The sequence below is a fragment of the Pistacia vera genome, unplaced genomic scaffold (genome assembly GCF_008641045.1).
Source record: "Pistacia vera cultivar Batoury unplaced genomic scaffold, PisVer_v2 Contig840, whole genome shotgun sequence".
Lineage (NCBI taxonomy): Eukaryota > Viridiplantae > Streptophyta > Magnoliopsida > Sapindales > Anacardiaceae > Pistacia > Pistacia vera.
The window spans coordinates 874962-889693 of record NW_022196713.1 but is presented as its reverse complement, the minus strand read 5'-3'; the positions used below and the strand labels follow the sequence as shown (position 1 = coordinate 889693).

The 14732-nt window shown below is 38.9% G+C and overlaps 1 pseudogene; it reads right to left on the bottom strand.

Moving 5' to 3' along the window:
- Positions 1–153: 153 nt before the first annotated feature.
- Positions 154–6102, bottom strand: LOC116118329 (annotated as a pseudogene).
- Between the last annotated feature and the right edge of the window lie 8630 nt (positions 6103–14732).

Below are 14732 nucleotides of genomic sequence, written 5' to 3'. Positions count from 1 at the left end.
TTTTAAAATGTTCATTAAATACAGGTAAAGCCTGAAAGAGATAATGGCAACTGAACAGTTTACAAGCACAAATCTGATACATTTACAAGCATAAAATATTGATATAGACGCATTTATTATTCTAATGCTTTCACTTCCCAAAAGCATCAGCTGTTATTTCTGAATCTTGGTGAAGAGGATGGGAGCACCAAGCTGAGGTTGCAATGTTACGAATTGCATTGGGGCATGAATGTAAGTTGGCAACTGCACAAAACTAAATTTTTGGAGGATCATTGATAGGATGACTTTTGCCTCAACCATGGCTAAGTTTTGGCCTACACAGATTCTGGGGCCTAAACCAAATGGGAAAAATGAGGCTAAGTGCTTTCTGGATTTGTTAAACCTTAGCGGATTATGTTAAATAATCCAAAGAAATAATAATAAAAAAGAGGAGGCTAGGGTTTCATTGATACTGTACAATTCAATTGAATACTAAAAGTATGATTTAACCTAAATACAAAAATATATATAGGCTAAACAAAGGAAATAATGAAAAGACAGATCTACCCTTAATAAACAATAAAATAAAATAACCCATATTTCTTAACATCTCCCCTCAAACTCACGATGCGGCGGTTACAAGCATCGAGAGTTTGCCAACTAGAAAACGAAAACGGGAAATAGAATGCGACTTTGTAAAAAAATCTGCAATCTACAAAGAAGAAGAAACAAAGGGCAAGGTAATGGTGCCATGCTTGAGATGATGACGAGTAAGGTGACAATCGATCTCAATGTGCTTAGTTCGTTCATGAAAAACCAAGTTGTGAGCAATCTGAATAGAACTCTGGTTGTCACAATACATAGGAGTGGGATGAGAAAAAGGAACGCCCATATCTGCAAGTAACCAACGTAACCAAACAATCTCTTTGGTAGTAGATGCCATAGCGCGATATTTTGCTTTGGTTGAAGATTGAGAAACAATGGATTGTTTCTTGCTCTTCCAAGAAATAAGAGAATCACCCAAAAAGATACAGAAACCAGTAACAGACTTGCGATCCGTGGGATCACTGCCATGATCAGCATCAGAGTATGCACGCAGCTCCAAGGAAAAGGTGGATGGAAGTAAAAGACTCTGAAAGACTGTACCCCGAAGATACCGCAAAATACGAAGAACAGCTATCCAATGAACTGTAGTAGGAGAAGCAACAAACTGACCAACAACATGAACAGCATATGCAATATCTGGACGAGTAATAGTGAGATATACCAAACTCCCAACAACAGTACGATATAAAGTAGGATCTGACAAAGGTAAACCATCAGAAGAAGAATACTTTGCATTAACCTCAATCAGAGTATCGACAGTCTTATTATCAGTAAGTCTAGCCCGCTCAAGAATATCTGCAACATATTTCGATTGAGAGAGAAGATAACCTCTATGTGAGTAGGCTACCTTAATACCCAAGATACGGTAGAGAACCCAAATCCTCCATTTCAAACTGTTGAGCTAACTCTGTCTTCAAAACTGAAATACCAAATATAATAATCTGTCATCAACATATAAAGACAGAATGATATGACCTGCATCAGTGCACTTAACAAAAAAGCAGAATCATGACTACTAGAAGCAAATCAAGGAAGAGATCACAATAGAAAATTTCTCAAACCAAGCACGAGTGGTGGTTGTTTAAGACCATATAACGCTTTCTCAGCTTGCAAACATACAGATCATGTGAAACACCAGGAGGGGGCGCCATATAAACTTCTTCTGAAGATCTCCATTCAGAAGGCATTTTAACATCAAGTGAGAGATATGCCACTGACGAACCGAAGCTACTGCAATAAGAGTTACATAGTAGTCATTTTTGCAACAGGAGCAAATGTCTCCTCATAATCCATACCATACTGTTGAGAGTACCCTTTTGCAACCAACCTAGTTTGTATCGCTCATAGATCATCAAATTAGTCTGATCTTATACACCCAACGACAACCAACAACAGTCTACCAGGAGGTAGAGGAACCAAATCCCAAGTACTGTCTTATGCAAAGCCGAAAGTTCCTCATCCATAGCTTGTTGCCAAAGAGGATCAAGATTGCCTCTTATCGGAAGAGGGCTCGAGAGACATGAATATAAGCAAAAAGAAGCAAAAGATGAAGAATAACAAGAATAAGCAAAATTGGTAACTTTGTGGACTTACGAATGCATATGGATTGACGTAGAGGTGGATCCACAATCTCAGACGAAGCTTGAGTGACCATAGGAGAAGAGGGAGCTTCAGGTGGCTAGAGAGTAAAATGTCAGTACCTGCAGAATGATCAGTACTAGGAACTTGAGATGAAAAAACTATCAGAATCCTCAGAAAAAAGATCTATACGAATTAGATCAGATCTAGTCAAGGTATGAGTAGTGGATGGAATAAGAAAGAAAGGTATATGCTCAAGAAAAACAACATGACGAGACACATAAAGTTTCTGAGTGATTGGATCAAAACAACGATACCCCTTTTACTCTTCACCATAACCAGAAAGACACAAATAGCAGATCGAGAGGACAACTTGCTGCGTTCTACATGAGGACGAAGAACGAAACAAGTACAACCAAAAACTTTAAAGGAGATAATCAGGGTATACCCATACAACTTTTCGAAGGAGGAAAAACCTGAAATTGAGAAGATGGAATTTTATTAATCAAACTACAGCAGTGTAAACAGATTCACCCCAAAACACACTAGGAACAGAGGCAGACAATAAGAGAGAACGAGCAAGTTCCAACAATGTGCCTATGTTTTCTTTCAGCACACACATTTTGCTCAGGAGTATCTGTACACGAGGTTCGGTGACAGTTCCATCTAATGCAACAACTCAAAAATTTATGAGGTGTATTCCCCACCCAATCACACCTAAAAAACATTTGATAATAACAGAATGTTGAGTTTTGACAAGAGCTCGAAAGGCTGTATATATCTCAAAGAATTCAGAACGATGTTTTATTAAATAACCCAACAATAACGAGTATGATCATCAATATAAAGAAACATAATATCGAGACCCCTTTTGTGGCAACAGGAGAAGGTCCCCATACATCAAAATTAATCAAATCAAATGGAGAAGAAGAAACGAAATACTTCGATTAAAAGGTAAAGTTGAAAATTTTGCCAGTTTACTCACTACAATCAGAAATATCACAAGTTTGCAAATTTCCTAAAGCCCCCTGGATGCCAAAAATCTCAACGAGAAGACGAAAACATGACCTAAACGAGAATGCCATAAATAAAAACTAGAAGAAGAAGGACTTAAACGAAAAAGAAGACAATCAACATAGTAGCGGTAGCATCAGCACTAGTAGCAGCAACAACTGGCACTTTTAACTCATCCAAATAATAGTCCCCCCTTCTTACGGCCTGTCCAATCAGCTTCTAAGACTGTAGATCCTGCACATAACAAGAAGAAGAGGAAAATGTGACAAATTACCAGAATCACATAACTGACCACAGAAGCAAGATTTAATGTAAGTTTTGGAATATGTAAACATTAGAGAGAGACAAGTGAGGTGTGACAACAGAACCAACACATGCTAAAGGCATGGAGTGCCATCAGCAGTCATGACAGAATAGAGACGAAGGAGACACAGAAGCAAAAGATGAAGAACTTGGAGACATATGATGGAAGCACCAGAATCCAAACCTATACAGAATGTGACATACCTGAAGAATATAGGTAATTGACCTACGGAAGAAGAAGCAGAGATAGCTGTGGCTGTAAGGAGAGAAACTTCTGAAATTGCTCAGCCAGAGTACTAGGATCGGTGAAAGGACCGATGAAACTACTGCTGCCGTATTAGACTGTGGTGGTTTGTAACCCTGAGGTGCTCTATAAGCATTAGATTATGACGGTTGCTAGGCTTCCAAGCTTGAGATTGCGTTGCGATTGATTCTGCTGCCTTAACTTAGGACACTGAGCTTCAATGACCTTTTGCTTACAGAAACTACACTCGTCGAAGGCAACCCTTGTGTAAGGTTTATTCGATTATTAAAGACTGGCTTCAAGGTGCTAACACAGAAGGATTAGAAGTAGAAGCAGAAAGAATTCCCTTTTCAGAATGAGACTTAAGACTTATTTCTTCAGCCAATAACTCACTGACAACTGAGTCAACAGAAGGCATGGAGAACGATACAAAATTGAACCTCTAAGTCCTTCAAAATCACTGCGAAGTGCCGTTAAAAATTACACCAATCGTTGGCTCTATGAGCAATATAGGCACCACATGCCTTAATTCTGTAGATTCGTAAGAGCAATTGATCCCAAAGATCTGTCATAGTAGAATAAAACTCATGAACATCATATTCTTCTGCTGAAGAGCTCGTATGTCATTCTCCAATTGATACTGCTTTGCAAATTTGACTGAGTAAATAACCTTTGTAGATGATCCAACACCTCCGCTGTCTCATACTTCGCTAATTGTGTACCTATGGAATGCCCAACAAAATTGTTAATCCAAGTAATAATTTTTGCATTGTTTGCTTCCCAGGACATATCAAAGCTCATAACCCTCATTAGTATTCTTAGGTTTCACAGAAGTTCCACTAACATACCCCACATCTTTTACCCTTAAGAAATTTCTCATCACATAACTCCAATACGAATAATTCTGTCATCTAACTCACACTTACAGACTGAAGCAAATCGTTCTTTCAGTAGCCATATTCAACAACAAAGAAAACCAGAATGCAAAAGAAAGGAAAACGAAACCAGATTGTGAAATTGAACGATACACACGAAATACCAGATTGCCGAAATTGAACGAATACCAAACGAAATATAGATTGCAACAACGAACGAATACCCTCTCAAAAATTTTCGGGCTCTGCCCTGAACCCGACAGGGGCGCGCTGCCCCCTGTAGACCCCCAGCCAACTCACCACGGAGTTGGATCCACGCAAGCTATGTTTAAGATTAAGCCGTCTCATGAAATTTGCTCTAATACCATGTTAAACCATCCAAAGAAATAATAATAAAAAAGAGGAGGCTAGGGTTTCATTGATACGCACAATTCAATTGAATACTAAAAGTATGATAACCTAATACAAAGATATATATAGGGTAAACAAAGGAAATAATGAAAGACAGATCTACCCTTAATAAAAAATAAAACAAAATACCCATATTCTTAACAGATTAAACTTGTTAGCATCTCTCCCCATAAAATTAGTGTCATGATGTACCGCGATTAAGGCCAAGTAAGGTTGTGCCTGCAGGAATGTCCAGTTCCCTAGCTTCACATTTTCCATTTCGGATGTTTCTTCACAACGCAACAGTAGAGGTAAGTCGAAGTGTTTCATTAACTATCATGGTACCTGATAAGAAACTCTAAGATGTTAATCATACATACATGATTCTAATAGTAACGCAGCTAAATTTTCTTAATGAGAACTCTAAGATTCAGTATTTGTATTTTACAAACGTTGGAAGGTCAGAAGAAGAATTAAACTTACAATCTTAAGGTCACTTAGGTTCTCTGCAACAAGTCCTTTGTCTCCACAGACACGAATCACTATCCTTTGTTTCCACAGACACGAATCACTTCTCCTTTGCTTTGGTTTGCCATTCGTGATGTTGTGCCAGAAGTAGAAGTGCCCAAGTCAAAACATTAGCAGTTTCCTTTCCTGCAAAATAAAAGGTCTTGCATTGTTTATAATTTCTTCAACCCCTAAACTCTCCTCTTGATTATCTTGATTTTGTGTAGTGACATTAAAATACTAAGTAGATTCTTGAGTTTTCTCTTGCTGTTCATTATTCTTGATCAACATCCTTATTGATTCATGATTTCTGATACAATCTTCACCTCTCTCTGTTTTCTCCGTCGGCAAGAACCTGTATATGATACTAGAGAAAAATATCATAAAAGGATGGCTTTAAACCTTGCATATGATCCCAATCCAATTTATGTATTAAAAGTAAGATTCACCTGAATCCTGGTAAATAGAATTTCTTCGAGCTTCAGCAAAGAGTTGCATTGCTGTTTTGTAACTTAAAAATACGTTTTCCTTCTTCAAAACTACTACAAAAGCTGTGCGTGATATAATATCTTCAGAGAGATCGTGAAGTTCTTTATGTACTTCCATCTCAAACTATCTCTCTCTCCTCTTATTTCCTCCCATTCTCCAGCATGGTTTTGGTACTAGCTACATGTTAGAGTCATGAAAGTGACTCTATTTTGGTGTAAAATACTCCATGTGTGATTAAATTGAAGTATATTGAGACAATTAAAGAATTATGAATTATTCCCGAAAATCGCTTCCTAATTTTTCTTATGAATTTAAATGGTTTAGTGATTTTGGAAAGGATATGAGTTGATATTAGGTTGTGGTTTATGGATTAGAAGTGATTTTGTCTCATTTATGCTGTTTAGGGGTAAAAGTCATATTTATAAGGGTTGATTTGTTACTTTTCAATTGTATAGGGACCAAAGTGAGATTTTATAGTTTATTCTATAAAAGAAAACGAAAAGTCGCAGATCCAGGGGACTGTTCAGCCAGTTTTTTGGCGACCCTTCGTCTCCCTCGGTGATGATTATCTCCCTCGTGCACAGCTCATCTCACCCGTCAAAACCACACGGCAAACATCACCGAGAACCACACGGCGACGCTTCGCCTCACCACCGTGACTTTTCGTCTTCTAGGCGAGATTTTCCTTTTCTGGTGATGGTTAGCTCCCCAAGGGTAGATCTCCTTCCCCACAGCCGGCATACACTTCCCTAGCTTTAGCCGCCGCGGAAAACCGCGGAATCCGCGATTTAGCCGTCGCGACTCTTCATTTCAAGCCAGATCCTGCTCACTTCCGACGACTTCTCACCTCCCAGGACCTGATCTGAACTTTCCATCACCAGAGCTTCATCGGTACCTTCGGATCCCATTTCCGCCAACGTTTTCCGGAGACCCGCCGAAAAATTAACGTTTTCCGGGAACCGCGGTGTTTGTATTCCAGGCTGTCCGTTGGTCGTTTCGCCCCCTTTTCGCATATATCGCTGTGGTTACCTCCTCTCACCATGATCAGCTTCGTTTCCACCGTTTCAGCCTCCGTCACACCACACTGAGCGGGAGTTCTCGGTGTGTCTACGGTGTAGGCGAGATCGAAAATGACTCCATTGATCCCTCACTCAGCTCTCGACTAGTTGGATGAGCCCGAATTTGGACATTTGGTTAAGTTTCTTGTATTCAGATTATATTTGTTTCTTCAGTTTGTTTGCGATGCTTAATATTATTCTGATGCTCGACGTGTTGAATGATAATGTCCATTGAGAACGTTTATTGATATATAACTTTTTGCATAATTGAATGTCGGTTTGAGATTATTGAATGCGATTATGACTTAAATTGCTTCGGTACTGATTGCAATCAAGTTGTGTAGCGTTTAATATCATTTCTACTAGGAATGCATTTATGTGTAATTAGTTGATTGGATGATACAAGTTAGTAGGTTGTACTGTTAACGTTGTACCAACTAGTGGTGTTTAAGGGTTTAGCGTTTTTCGGTTAGTCGATGAGTCTTTAACCAATCGATCTGTAACTAAGAAGACGGGGAGACAGGATAGATTATACCTAGATTGCCGAGAGATATTTTTATTGATTTGCCTAGCCTTGTAGGTTTAGGAAATTGAAGAGCGAGGAGAGGAATTGTGAGAGTTGGTCTTGAGTCAACCGAACCCGTAGCGGCAACGCTTTTAATATTGTATTTTAGTTAGCAATTATTTAATGCTTAATTTCCTGCAAGTAATTAGTTTCCTTAGTTTTAATCAATCATTTCGCCAATTTCTCTTTCGTTAACTCAAATATACATTAGGTCGTTAGTCTTGCTCTCTTAGGATTCGACCCTGCTACGCAACTACGGTACTTAGGTTTAATTTGTGACCGTGACGACCGGGCTAACACTACAACCTCGGAACCCAATCCTGTTCAAAATAATTTGTGATTATTGTTAAAATTACAAGAAATTATGACTATATCTACCATTCTGATGTACCTAACCCGCTCCCTTTTGAAAGCCTGATTGGCAATCTTCCTGTGAAGAGCCATAAGTCACCTGAAAGTGCACGAGTCCCCGCCATGTAATTGTCTAGACAGGGGATCAAAGGGAAGAATCTCAAAGGAACTACCACATTCGTAAGAACCTCCTTAATCATATCGGGTCAGATATTGCAAGTCTGGGCACTGACCCGAACTAGTACAAAAATGTTCTAACGTACACGCCTGACCACTGTCATAAGAAGGCACTGTGCGGTAAACAATATCGTGGTCAAAGCTCGGTACTGGCTTCGACACAGCTTCTGCGAACATACGGCGAATTTTCGCTGAGTTTCCGTGAACAAGCGGTAGCAGGGCCACTTATGCCTTGCCTTTTGAAGTGGCCTTGGATCCGGTTGGAATCCATATGAAGAGTGAACAAATTTTACAAGAAGAATCAGAAAACAGTAGCAAAAAGGAGATAGTGGCTAGAGAGGGCGCTATGATAATGTTGGAAGGGGTTCTCTTTTCTACTTTAATGGGACTCGAAGTTTGGCATTACACTCAAGATGAAAGCGACTAGCCAACTGAATTTGCATTTGAATATTTGCCTTTCATTATCAAAATAATAATGCTGGTTAGAATGAATATTAAATATACCTCGAAGGATCTGTTGAAAGGTGATATCATGCTGGAAATGCAGAAAGGTGGCAGAATTTTAAACTACAATTTAACGCCTGTTGATCTCCCGTAATTCATGCAGAAGCAGTTTTTGGTCACTGTGTGTGATTTGTTCAGTGACTTGCTTAGGTATATTAAGTTTGGTTAAGTGTAGTTTCTCTCTTGCTTGTAAGTGTATAGTAGGTGGAGTTAGTTAAATTTGAACTTTAATTGTTTTAGTTGAAACAGTGACGTTGGCGGTGTATATATTTTACCCCTGTTTTTGAATAAAAAACAGAGCATTATGCAGTCTTGAGTTTCCTTTCGTTTTCTGTTTTTTCTCTTTCCTTTGCATGAAACTAACAATGGTATTAGAGCCTTAATTGATCTTAGAGAGCTAATAATTAACTCTCTTTCTTCTCACTTTCAACCCGGTTTCGTCACTCTCTTTGTCAAAAACTCAAAAAAACTTTCAGTTTCAATGGCACAACCTCCAGTCTCTCTCACACCTCCAGTCTAATGGCGACAATAACCACATGGGGCAGTCAAGATGAAGGCATTCCTTCGTGGACAGGGTCTGTGGCAGTACGTGGAAGAGAACCGTCAACTGCCTCCATTGGGACCCAATCCCACCCGAATCAAATCAAGATGCATGAAGAAGAGTTGCCAAAGCACCAAGAGCTCTCTCTTATTTCATGCAGCAGTGACTGACCTTGTATTCACAAGGATCATGGCGTATGAAACACCAAAGGAAGCATGGGATAAGTTGAAAGAAGAGTATACGGGTAGTGATACAACAAGGGGCATGTAGGTGTTGAAACTGAGAAGAGAATTTGAGTTGCTGAAAATGCAAGAAACTGAGAAGGTAAGGGAGTAGTTGATAGATTAATGAGTGTAGTAATAAAATTAGATTGCTTGGGGTGGAATTGACGGATAGAAGAATTGTGGAGAAAGTGTTAGTAAGCCTACCTGAAAGGTTTGAGGCTAAAATCTCCTCTCTGGATTCTAAAGACCCGACTCAAATAACTCTAACTGAGCTGGTCCATTCTTTACAAGCCAAGAACAAAGGAGGCTTTTAAGGTTGGAAGACGCAGGTGAAGGTGCTATGGTTGCAACACATAAAGGAAAGTCTGTGCATGCTGGAAATAAAAGAAATGCAAGAGATAAGAAAGGGAAAGAGAAAGTAATGCTCAGTGGAATAAACATGGTGGGATAAAGAGTATCCACAGTGTTCCACTGCAAGAAGAAGGGAGACTCAGAAAAGCAGTGTTGGTTCAGACCAGGAATTCAGTGTAGAGCCTGCAAACAATTCAACCATATAGAGAGAGTTTGCAAAAATAAAGGGGAATCCTCTCAGCAGCAAGCTCAGATGGTTAAAGATTTGCAGCAAGGGCAGGAAGCTGAGCAGTTATTTGTGGATCTGCGGGTCTGCCTCATCATGCAATGAAACCTGGTTGATTGATAGTGGATGCACAAGTCATATGACTCCAAACTTGCAAAGTTTCACTAGCTTGGACATGGCGTTTCAATCCAAAGTCAAGATAGGGAATGGATAATTTGTGGATGTTAAAGGGAGAGGTGTGTGGCTGTGCAAACCAATCAGGTACTAGCTGATTTCTGATGTGCTTATGTTCCTAAATTAAATCAAGTTACTTAGTGAGGACAAATGTTAGAAAGAAAATATGTCCACATTTTCAGGATCAATCTTGAAGATATGAATGGAGGGTAGTGAACTCATGAGAGTTAGAATGATGGGAAAAAGCTTTCCCATTGACTGGAAAAATTCAGAATTCAGAGCTCATAGTGCTAAGCTAGATAGTGAAATATGGCCAAGTGTTTGGCCATATCACTATCACGGTCTAAGCAAGCTCAGACCAAACAGATGGTTCTGAACCTGCTCGAAATTGTGAAGTTACCATGTGCATGCATGTCATCTTGGCAAGCTGAGCAGACCATCCTTTCCATGAACCAAGCTTGGAGAGCTTCAGAAAAACTCCAACTCATTCACCCAGAAGTATGTGGCCCTATGCAAAACTCTTTTGAATGGGAGTTGTATTTTGTATTGTTCATTGATGATAAAACTAGAATGTGTTGGCTGTATTTCTTGAAGCAAAAAATGAAGTAGCTAGAGTTTTTGGAAGGTTTAAGCAGTTGGTTGAAAACCAAACTGGTTTGAGTACAAAATGGTGAGAAGTGACAATGGGAGGTGAGTAACATCAAAAGAGTGTTGAAACAATCTGCATAGAGGCAGAATCAAGCACCAATTCAGCAGTCTTATACTCCACAGCAGATGGAGTAAATGAGAGAAGGAATAGAAAAGTTGTGGAGATGGGAAGATGTATATTGGTTGAGAAGAAGCTGCCAAAAAGTTTTTGGGCAGAAGCGGTGAACACACAGTTTATTTATTAAATGGCTTCCCACAAAGCCTTGATCAACCAAACCCCTATGAAGCTTGGTATGGGATCAACCTGCTGTGGATCATTTAAGGTCTTTGGCAGCCACCTGTTATGTATTGGTTCCAACCCAAGAGGAAGAAGCTAGATGACAAAGCAACTATAGGCATTTTCATTGGATCTAGTATAATTCCAAGGCTGTAGAGTGTATAATCCAGAAACCAAAAAGATACTGTCACTAGAGATATAAGGGTTAATGAAAAAGGTGTTTGGAATTGGGAAGAGAACAAAGTAATAAAGAAGAAAGTCCACGAAAGATTGTGTGGTTGGTGATGAAGCTGCTGAAGAAGATGCAAGTGAAAAATGAAGAGAGCTCCGGTTAGAGGTACTCGTTCATTGGCTGAGGTTTATGAGAGGTGTAATTTGGCCACACTGAACCAACTAACTTCACTGAAGCAGCAAAGTCTGAAGCTTGGAGAGTTGCTATGCAGGAAGAGTTGGCAATGATAGAAAAAAATCAGACCTGGAAGCTTGTGGACAGACCAGGGATAGAAATGTGATTCAAGTCAAGTGGTATCTCAAGAAGAAAATAGTCCTGATGGTTCAGTACATAAGCACAAAGCAAGGTTGGTTCTCAAGGGGTTTGCTCAACGATAGTAATTGATTTTCATGATACATTCGCACCAGTAGCAAGGCTTGACACAATCAGGTTGTTACTTGCTCTTGCGGCTCAATTCGGTTGGAAAATATTCCAACTGGATGTCAAGTCTGCGTTTTTAAATGGATGGCTCAATGAAGAGATCTATGTGAGCAACCGGATGGGTACCAAGTTCAAGGCCAGGAGAATAAAGTAATCTTCTGAGGAAGGCCTTGTATGGCCAAAACAGGTCTAGAGCCTGGACAGCAGGATCAATGAATACTTAGGGGCTTGGGTTACTTGAGAAGTCCCAATGAACATACACTATATGTAAGAAACGTGGAGGGTGAATTGACATTGTTTCACTGTATGTTGATGACCTTCATCATAGCAGTAGTCAAGTAAGGTGGATGAATTTAAGGAAGCAATGAATGTGTGAGTTTGAAATGACAGATCTCGGGATAATGTCTTATTTTCTGGGTATGGAATAATCAAACTCAAGTGGGATATTTGTCAATCAGAGGAGGTATGCTGAGGAGGTTTAAACGGTTTGGCATGGTAAAATGCAAGCCAGTCAATACACCTCTGGTTGCTACTCAGAAATGAGCAAAGAGGACGGGGCTGTCAGGGTGGATGAGAGTTTGTACAGAAGCTTAATAGGTGTTTGCTGTATCTAACAACACCCGGCTTGACTTAATGGATGCTACAAGTCTCCTTTCCAGGTTTTGACTAATCCAAGTGTAAATCATTTCAGGGCAGCTAAGAGGGTGCTCAGATATATTAAAGGTAATCCTGGACTGGTGTGTGGTTCAGGAAATCTGAAAGTTTTCAACTTGTGGGATATTCGGACAGTGACTGGGCTGGATCAATAGATGACATGAAGAGTACATCCGGCTATGTATTTTTTAAATTCTGGTGCGTGTGTTGGCTATCCAAAAGGCAAGCAACGGTAGCTCAGTCAATAGTAGAAGCAGAATAATCTTGCTGCTGCTGCTGTGAACCAAGCCATTTGGCTCAGAAAGATTTTGAATGATCTCAACCAAACACAGAGACAGCCACTGTAATTTTCTGTGACCATTTGTCTACAGTTTCTATGGCTAAAAATCCAGTTAATCATGGCCGTACCAAAAAATTAAGATAAAATACCATGCAGTTAGAAAAAGCTGTGCAAGATCATGAAGTTAAGTTGATACACTGCGGGGAGAAGAACAGGTCGCTGATATTCTGACTAAGCCGTTGTCCAAACCAAGTTTGAATATCTTTAGTTCAGACTTGTGTTTCCACAATGACATCAAGGAGGAGTGTTGAAAGGTGATATCATGCTGAAATGCAGAAAGGTGGTAGAATTTTGAACTGCAATTTAACGCTGTTGATCTCCGTAATTATGCAGAAGCAGTTTTTTTGGTCACTATGTTGATTTGTTCAGTGACTTGTTTAGGTGTATTAAGTTTGGTTAAGTGTAGTTTCTCTCTGCTTGTAAGTGTTTAGTAGGTGGAGTTAGTTAAAATTTGAATTTTGAATTGTTTTAGTTGAAACAGTGACGTTGGCGTGTATATATTTTACCCCTGTTTTTTGAATAAAAAACAGAGCATTATTGCAGTCTTGAGTTTCTCTTTCGTTTTCTGTTTTTTCTCTTTGTGCATGCAAAACTAACAGGATCTCCTATCTGAGAAACCGTTTTTAAACAATGCATTCGGAGTTTTTTTATTGGACCGCAATGAGCATTTGATGCTCCCATTAATAATTTTGATTTACTTTCATATGGACCCTTGTTCTTCAAACTCTGTATAGGATAACTTAAGGGACTGGTCATATATTTACATTTTTTATCTTTTTTTGGAAGACTTATCATGCCTGCTCGTGGCTGAAGAATCCAACTGATAATAAGCTTAGGTCAGGATGATAAAACTTCAGCGGAGTCAAATTTGCATACAACCTCTCTACCGACCAAATAGCAGATCTTGCGTGAGAAATTACAATAAGCAAATAGGTCAAAAGGATAATTAAACTTCGTACACAAATGAAGATCCAAATACTTTAACCCCAGACGGTCAAGAAGGACTTTCTGGGTTTTACAGACTTACAAGGTCATTCTAAACTTACAATCTTAAGGTCACTTAAGTTCTTGAAACTAGCCCTTTGTCTCCACAGACGCGAATCACTTCTTCCCTTGTTTGGTTTGCCATTCTTGATGCTGTGCTATAGTACAAGTGTCCAAGTCAAAACATTAGCAGTTGTTCTTTGCAAAATAAAAGGTCTTGCATCATTCTATATTTCATCTTCCCCTAATTTCTTACTTTGTTATCTTGATTTTTATAGGACGACATTAAAGAACTTAAAGTAGATTTCTTGAGTTTTCTCTTGTATTTCGTTATTCTGACCAGCATCCGTATTGATTCGTGAGTTTGAGTACAATCTCAAGAAAATAGATAGCTTTAACTCTTGCTTGTGATCCCAATCAAATCATGAAATACAATAGAAAATTAACGTCTATCCAATGCCATAGTCTTACAAGAAAACAAATTATTACTGTTGTTTTCCAAGTTTTTCGGGGCCTGAAAACTGGGCATTAGAAAAGAACCAAGTCATAACCATTAGGCTTAATTACATCATAATGTACCAAACTATTACTTTTCTTATTTCTATAGGAGGTACCAAACTTGTACATCGTTAAATACTCTAGAGACTAACCTCTAACATTGTTAAAAATAAATGACAGTTTTTTTTAATTTAAAAGGGTATGTGGAAATTTATGTGGGTTGATGAGTACATGTAACGCTGACGTGGACTTTTTTAGGGTTGATGTACATTTTATATTTTAAATTCTTAGATTTACCCCTTCAATTTTAATTCCACAAAATGTACACAAAATAACTAAAACACCCAGAACGAAAACCTGACTCGATAAAAACTCAGCCTAATCACGTAACCAACAATTAAGCAACTAAAACAAAATTAAACCCTAAAAGTGATTGAAACAAAGAAATAGGAAAATCCAAACTCTTGCCTTTGTCATTGAACAAATCTTACAGAAAAAAGAAAATAATCTGCTAATTTTTCTT